Source organism: Equus przewalskii, chromosome 8 (assembly GCF_037783145.1).
Source record: "Equus przewalskii isolate Varuska chromosome 8, EquPr2, whole genome shotgun sequence".
In the NCBI taxonomy this organism is placed as follows: domain Eukaryota; kingdom Metazoa; phylum Chordata; class Mammalia; order Perissodactyla; family Equidae; genus Equus; species Equus przewalskii.
Window position 1 is genome coordinate 27,334,276 of NC_091838.1, and position 7,533 is coordinate 27,341,808.

Sequence of the window (7,533 nt, forward strand, 5' to 3'; positions counted from 1 at the left end):
GTCCCTATGGATACCAAGACAGAAAAGTAAATCTGGGCCACAGGGTTCTTTACACTCCTAGTATCCTAATGCTGAGGTGGTCACAGTTTGTCAATTAAAATCGTTTACAGTCTTGGAGGTAGAGTAAATTGGAGATGCTTGGAAAAACACCTAATTCAAACCTCTGAGAGTCAGCACTTGAAAGAAACATGACTAAGAGTTTGGACCACCAAACAAAAGCTTATGTGAGGGAAGACGTTCCATGCAGAATGGTTCTGTGAAGAGATCATATGGCAGTCTAGGTACCTTCAACATTTCCAGGCTAGTGACCTGTTTAGGGTTTATCCAAGCATCCCCAGCGCATTTCCCTTCCAAGCGGCTGAACAGTTTCCCTTTGCTGCCGTGGAATAGGCCACAACTGTGCCATAGAGGAGAGCCTGGGGCCTGCATTCCCTTTTTGTTTTTTCAAAAGTTTGCTATCAAATTGGAAACCAAACCAATATCAGGTGCATGACTCATTGGTGCTCATCCCTTGGGGAGTCTGCTTGTAGGGTGGTAATGGTGAAGGCTCTGTCATTTGTGCCTATGCGGTACACATGTGCCTGGATATCCTTACTGTGGATCAGCACTAATTGAAGCAGTGATGAATCAGATAAGACAGCTCAGCTCATCATTATTAGTTATAGCTTCCAGGCCTAGGACTTCATTGATTTGTCTCACATTGGTCTTTATCATCACATTTTACAAAGGCTAGCTAGTATTGAAATCACACTAGCCCTCCATACAAAGCCAGGTAGACCTGTCACCCCTTAGCTCTGTCTCCTCTTTCCCATGGTGGTCTTTCAGACCGGCTTCTTTCTCAAGCCCACCACAATTCTGTCACCTACTCTTTCCCAAAGATAAGCTTTCTCTCCTACCCCACCAAGAAAATTGAAGCTGAAAAGTATAAACTCCCTCAGCTCCCCAAAGCAATATCTTCAAAGGCATTTATTTCTGCCTCCACCTCCCTTTTTCTCTCAGCCTCAGAGGAAGCAGTGAACTTGCTCAGGCTATCCTGAGGCTGATCAGGCTGATCCACTGAGGGCTTTCCAGGGCTTCCTCAGAGGTCCCCTCTCCCATATCTCAACCTCTCCACCTCAAGCTGCTCCCCCGTGTCTAAAAGCATACTAAAGACCATGGTCTTTAACTTAAACTTAAATTGTAACTTAAAAATAAACTTCCATCTCACTATGGCAGTAATTGTCCCTCCTTTCCATTAGCTACATCATTTAAAATGCAGCCTAGTGTAATTTGTCTATCTCCTCGCCTCGCCTTTGTCACTGGCTCCTTAAGCCATCCAGCTTTCACGTTCACCAACTCACAGCAATTTTTATGAAAAAGACCTCTGGGGATTTCATCGCTCATCTTATTTTACTTCTCATGACAGATATTATTAACCTTTCTGTCCTTGGTTGTGGTATCATCTGCCTACCAGCCTCTTCCACTGCTCACTCCTTAAATTATTACTGTTCTTCAAGCTTCTCTCCTTGGATTTCTCACTTTGTAGATTACCCTGGAGGCGCCTAACCATGCCCATCGCTCCTCGTCCCATGCCCCTTCAAGCCAACCAAGCTGGAAACCCAGGTATGATGCTCTGCTTTTGCTTTCACTTCATTTCTCACCTCCCCATTCAGTTAGTAATCAAATCCAGTCTGCTCTGCCTCTTGATCATCTTCTAGCAGCTTTCCTCACCATCCCCACTACTACTGCCTTAGTTCAGGCTCTTATAATCTGTTGCAATATTTTCCCAGCTAGTCTTTCTGCATCAAGGCTTGCTCACTGTATTAGTGAGGATTACATTCAGCTAAGATAACTGAAAAGCCTCAATGTAACAAGGACTTAAAGAAAATAGAAGTGTTTTTCTCTCTGAGGTTTAAAAAGCCTAGAGGTAGCTGTTCAGGCTGGTAGGGTGCTTCACAGTATCAGGGACCCAATCTCCTCTATGTATTTGCTATGCATGGCTTACAGGCCAAACATCATTTGTAAGCACAGTCTACAATGACCACTGAGACCTCAGCCATTATGCCACGTTCCAGCCTGCAAGAGACCAGAAGGCAGAAGGCACATCTATGTCCTTTAAGGATGATCCATGTACATTACACATCCCACAAACAACACATTCTATTAACCAGCATTAGTCACGTGACTAAACCAACCTGCAAAGGATGCTGAGTATGGTCTCTATTTTGCACTGCCATGAGCCAGCTGAAGATCAGGAGTTCCATTACTGTGGAGAAAGGTAAGAACAGATGTTAGGTGTCAACTTACAGTTTCTGCCAGAGTCTACATCCCCAAATATCTATGTATCTTCCTATTATTGGATAGAACCCACAGATCCGCTCCACCTCAAACCCCTGCCCAGTTCCTGCATGCCACACAAAGCTCAGAATTTCTGGTGCAGGGCAGCACTCTCCATCAGATCCAGAAATGACTCTTCACGGCCTGATGACCAGGTGCTGCAGGAGATCATAGCAGCATTCTTGCTAGGGTTTAAGCCTAAGGAAAATAAATTCAAAATGAGTGACTGGCGGGATATGTGATCTGCTGATTCTCATAATCATTATACCAGATTGCTTGTGCTTTGGACTCTCAGGCCCGAGGGGAATATGTTATTGGGCATAAAGGCAAGGGGCTTAGGATCCCCGGGCCCTTGCAGGAACAGAACACTGCCTGCATACGTTGCTGGTTGTCCTTAAGATACTCCCCAAGGGAATGACCTGGGATGGGGTGGTGTGCTTTGGGGGATGAAGAATAGAACCTTTGGACTCTGGCCTGCGTGTCCCTGCAGGCATGAGTTTCTGCTATTGTAATTGCTTGTGATTCTTTACCAGCAAATAAATATGTGGCGATCCGAGGGACCTCACCTCAGTCCTTGCGGCTGATGGTCCCCTGTCCCATTGAATAATATAGATCGTGTTCTGTCTATTAATTCCATCCGCCCCTTCGGCTGGCTGGCCAGCTGGTCTCGGCAGCAAGTGGCGCCCAACGTGGGGCACGAAGGAAGGGTCGCCAAAGAACGACGGTGGAGTTTCAGCGGTGCGGAACCTGGAAGCGGTGTGAGGCCTCGGAAGATTCCCCGTGTGGGTAAGTGCTTCCAGAAGTTTTAACAGGGTAAACGGGTAATTTTGAAAGTACAGAACGGTATCTCCCTTACATCTGCTTACTCAGGCAATTGCTGAGGGTAGGGGCGGGGCCAAGGTCAGTAAAAATAAATTGAGATGTTGCAAATCATAGAGAAGCATTGTACTTGGTTTCCTACTCTAGGTACATCAGATTTACAATTATGGGAAAAGGTGGGAACTGAATTAAAGAAGGAATATCAGAAGGGCATTCTGATGCCTGTGACAATATGGAACACTTGGTCGTTAAGTCGTTCCGTACTAGAGCCCCACCAAACCCATGACTCCTCAGAGGAGAGCGAAGGAGAGACAGAGAAGATGGAGGCTCCTTTACTGATCACATAAAGAGCCCTGAATATGCAGTCCCTGAAGGGACGGCTACTAAAAGGAAGGAGTGCATGTGGCCGATGGCACCTGAGCCTGATGATATATTTCCACCGCCCCCTCCGGTCCCACTCCTTCCTCCACCCTTCTGTAGTTTGTTGGCCGCGCCATAGCTGAGCGTCCTCCGGCTTCCACACTTTCACCTTTACAAATGGAAATTAGACAAGCAGTAAAGGAGGGAGATCTGGAAGCCCTTCACGTGGCATTCCCTGTAACGGTTCATGAGAGAGTGGCTCCTGGTGTTGATCCTTAAAATCCCAGTGGCATATATGAAGCTGTTCATCATCCTTTTCCTTTGAAGATCTTAAGAGTTAAAACAGGCAGTAGAGAACTATGGAGTTAACTCTCCCTTCACAATCGAGATAGTTCAGGGGATTGCTGAGGGCAATAGACTGATCCCTGCGGACTGGTCAACTTTGGCAAAAAGTGTCTTAGCCCCCGGGGAGTTTTTACAATGTCGTACGTGGTGGCAAGATCACACGGAGACAGCAGCCGTGCATAATCAGACCAGACAGATCCCGATCTCTTTAGAACAACTGATGGGCATCGGACCTTGAGCTGAAGTACAAAATCAACTAAGGATGAAGGATCAGGCTGTAGAACAATTAAGACGCTGTTGCCTGAGAGCATGGGAAAAGATTGAGACGAAAAGTATTGCCACTGTCTCATTTCAGAGGATCATTCAAGGGCCTAAAGAATCATACACAGATTTTATTGCTAGACTACAAGAAGCTATTAAACCACAGGTAACTAACGGAGAGGCAGCAGACACAATTTTACAATTACTGGCTTATGAGAATGCTAATTCTGATTGTAAGAAGGTACTTGGGCCATTTAAGGGAAAGGGTAATTTGACTGATTATATAAAAATGTGCCAGGGAGTGGGAACTGAGACTTTTAAGGCGGAGATGTTAGCACAAGCCATGGCAGGGCTGCGAGTGGGCGAATTTCCCGGAGTATGTTTTAGTTGTGGGAAATCGGGCCACACTCGAAAGGAATGAAAGATAAAAAGGCAGAAAAGTGATAATGGCTCTAACCAAAAAATGAGGAAAACACCTGCCATTCCTGGGCTGCGTCCTCGTTGCCAGAAAGGGAATCACTGGGCTAGTCAATGCAGTCTAAATTTCATAAAAATGGGAATGTACTATCAGGAAACTACCAGAGGGGCGGGCTCCCAGCCCCAACAAACAAGGGGGCCTTCCCTGCTTAGAAGCAGGAAAACGACACTGACGATTACAATGCCGTGCCTTGGATTTATCCCCCGCCACAAGCGGAAGTGCCGCAGTAGACCTAACCAGCAGTGAGAATTGTATAGTCACTCCCTCTGAAACTCCTACTCTGATTAACACTGTGATATGTGGTCCCTCACTTAAAGGCACAGTTGGACTACATTTAGAGAGGTCAGGATTGACTTCACAAGGGGTTAGGGTGCATACTGGGGTTATAGACAGTGATTATCAAGGGGAAATAAAGGTTATGATGTCTACATCAATTCCCTGGCAGATAAAAAAGGGAGATCGCATTGCTCAACTTTTAATCTTGCCCTTCATTGCTATAGAAAACTCATAACAAACTAGAGGGCAACAAGGATTTGGCAGTACAGGACAAGTGGGGGTTTTCCTTACTGAAAAAATTTTAGAATCTCGACCAACCTGCAAAATTAACATCAATGGAAAAACATTTGATGGGTTAACTGATACCGGGGCAGATGTCTCTATCATCAGCTCTAAACACTGGCCTTATCATTGGCCTACCATTCCTCCCCTGATTTCAGTTATTGGCCTTGGGGAAGCACAGGGCTTGTGGCAGAATTCAAATATATTATATTGCATGGGGCCAGATGGACAAAAGGCTACCTTACAGCCTTATGTCACTGATCTTCCCATTAATCTATGAGGATGAGACTTAGAACAATGGAAAGCTGAAATATGTATTCCTCCTCGGGTATTCTATAGTGAGCAGTCACAAAAAATTATGGAAAAACAACAATATGTCCCAGGTTTAGGACGAGGAAAGCAATTACAGGGAGAAGTAAGCCCTGTAGCCCCTAGTGGGAAACAGAATAAGCATGGATTAGGATACTCGCCTTTTCAATGGAGATCACCGCTCATATAAAGCTTCCCCCACCGATGCCTATAGCACTGGTATGGAAATCTGACAAACCAGTGTGGGTAGAGCAGTGGCCTTTAAAAAAGGAGAAATTGGAAACTCTTAAAGAATTAGTTAATGAACAACTCGAAAAGGGGCATATCAAAGAGACGTTTAGCCCGTGGAATTCTCCTGTTTTTGTAATTAAAAAGAAAACAGAAAAATGGAGAAGGTTAACCGATTTGAGAGCTATTAATGCTACTATAATTAGCCCATACTTCTCTTCCAGGACCTCTCACAGAGGGAAACGCCTGAGCAGATGCATTACTATTCTCAATTTTTTCTGACGCTCAACATTTTCATGCTTTAACTCACTATAATGCTAAAGGTTTAAAGATGCAATAGGACTTAACATGCGCCCAAGCTAATCAAGTTGTACGAACTTGTCCCACTTGCCAAGAAGTAAACATAGTCCCTGAAACTCATACAGGAGTTAATCCTAGAGGTTTAAAACCTAATGACCTCTGGCAAATGGATGTTACTCATATTCCCTCCTTTGGGAAGATGTCATTTGTACATGTTTGTATTGATACTTTTTCTCATTATATTTGGGCAACTGCCACTATGGGAGAGACTGTCAAACGTGTGATTATGCACTTTCATAGTTGCATGGCAGTAATGGGCCAATCTAAAGCCATAAAGACAGATAACGGTCTGGCCTATACCAGCGTCTCTCTTGCTAAATTCTTAACAGATTGGGGTATCCGCCATTCTGCAGGCATTCCATACAATCCTCAGGGACAGGCCATTGTAGAACGAGCAAATCAAACTCTGAAAGCCGTGCTACGAAAACAAAAAGGGGGAGATGCCACTATCTCCCCTCCACAAAGAATTTATAAAGCATTATTCACTTTGAATTTTTTGCAACCATATGAGGAAGGGACCCCAGCAGAAAAGCATTATGCACAAGAGCGGAAGAAGAAAAACAAACCATCTATCTGGTGGTTCGATCCTGGGAGTAATACATAGAATAGGGGGTCACTAATAACATGGGGATGAGGTTTTGCTTGTGTTTTGACAGGAGACTTAGAAAAGGCGATCTGGGCTCCTTCTAGACATCTTAAGCCATATCATGAGCACCCCACCAAGAAAACGTCGATTCACGTGGGACGTCGAACCACCGGTGATGAGGTTTCAGGGTCTAAGCCTGAAGACTACCAAAATCACATTCGCACTGCCACAGATGCATCGTGCATCAATTCCAACCTGGGGACAAATAAAGAAATTGAGTCAACAAGCAGAGAAGTTGTTAGAACAAGAAAATACATCTGTCACTCCAAATAACTTGGCTCTGGCAATGTTCGCGCTGGTGTTGGTGGCCGTAAGTATACCCAGGGCCATAGCCCAGCCGAATAACAGTACTTACACATATTGGGCTTATACTCCTAACCCCCCATTGATCAGAGTAGTGAACTGGGGAGAAAATTCCATCCCTGTATATGTTAATGATTCATCCTGGGTCCTGGGGCCCGAGGATGTCCGTCTACCTATATTTGAAAAGGAAGAAGGTACCCCATATGAAACAACTGATTTTGGTTTCGACCCTTGGCCTGTTTGCATAGGAAGAGGAAGAGGCTGTTTAAATTTCACTACACAGGCTTGGCTAACTACTTACATGCTCGATAGAAATCACAGCAAAACACAATTACACATGTTATGGGGCTACAGTTTCCACTATTCTATTGCCCCCCAAAACAATCTTACTGCTCCAAATCATCCAGTGTGTGCTAGCCAAAGATTATGGGTGGACAACATTGATCAAATACAGTGAGATGTTTGTCGTGGGACGGAGGGGGTAATTTTGATTAATGGTTCCTATGGAACAGTATGGGACTGGTCCCACAAGGGGTATGCACTCTCAAAT